This window comes from Corvus kubaryi, unplaced genomic scaffold (genome assembly GCF_017639235.1).
Source record: "Corvus kubaryi isolate FWS band 111438036 unplaced genomic scaffold, C.kubaryi_AGA036_p1.0 split3-37304, whole genome shotgun sequence".
Taxonomy (NCBI): domain Eukaryota; kingdom Metazoa; phylum Chordata; class Aves; order Passeriformes; family Corvidae; genus Corvus; species Corvus kubaryi.
The window spans coordinates 965,120-966,344 of NW_024582087.1; positions in this window are offsets into that span (position 1 = coordinate 965,120).

A 1,225-nucleotide genomic window follows, 5' to 3' on the forward strand; every position below is an offset into this window, starting at 1 on the left:
GTGCAGTGCCGTGTTTTGGGTGTGCAGTGCCATGATTTGGGTGTGCAGTGCCACAATCTGGACCTACAGTGCCACAACTCGGACCTGCACCACGGTGGGTCACACCTGTGTCCCTGTGTGTCCCTGAGCTGCAGTGGTCACTCCTGTGTCCCCACAGGTGTGTGATGGTCACTGCTGTGTCCCCCCAGGTCCCTCCCTGTTCAGGTGCCCCTGGCAGGGGCAGGATGGCCCAGCCCAGCCCTTCCTCCCGCTGACCCCTCCGAGGCCTGTCCCTCCCAGTGTCCCTCCCGGTGTCCCTCGGTGCCACCAGCGCTCCCCTCCACGTGTCCCTCGCGTGTCAGGCTGGGAGTTCAGCTCTGCTGCCCCGGCCCAGCAGCTGCAGGAGCTGCTTCCACTTCCTGCCCGCTCCGAGCTGTTCCCCAGCTGCCTCCCCATCCTGCTGCGTGCTGAAAGGTGCTTGGGGAGCGGAAGGGAGCCCTGGCGAGCAGGAGCGAGGCGCAGGCAGGGCTGCAGGCAGGGCAGGCTGTGCTCAGCCCGCTCCCAGCCCTGGGATGAAGGACAAGGGGGGGACGGGGGTCCCCAGCCAGGCAGGGGTGTGGGGGCCCTTCCCCTCCTGGGATACAGGGGGGAGCTCAGGGGTGGGCGTGGGTGGCCCTTGTGGGCTGGTCTGGTTTGCTGCTGCTGGGCTGGCTCCCTGCAGGAGAATGGCACCGCAGGGTCAGGGAATCCTGGAATGGTTTGGGCTGGAAGGACCTTAAATCCTGTCCCATCCCACCCTGCCACGGGCAGGGACACCTTCCAGAGTGCTCCAAGCGCCATCCAACCTGGCCTTGGACACTGCCAGGGATGGGGGAACTTGTGCCAGGGCCTCCCAACCCCCACAGGGAAGGATTTCTCCCTTATATCCAACCTAAATCTCTTCTAGTTTAAAACTCTTCCCTTTTGGAACCCCCATTTCCCCCACCTGGGGGGTCTCAGACCTGGGGACAAATCTCCTTTGTCCTGGGGAGGAAAAGAGGCAGTGCCAGGGATTCCCACATGGGACTGGGTCCAGTGGGATACTGGGATCAACCTCCCTGGGAAGCTCTTTGCAGGCACCAGCACTGATCTGAGTCAAGGAGAAGAAAACTGGGCCTAAAACTTGCACAGGAGCCAAACTCGCAATGACAACAGCAGTGCAGCAGGACAGGGCAGAGTCTGATCTGCAGGGAGATGAATCAGGGTG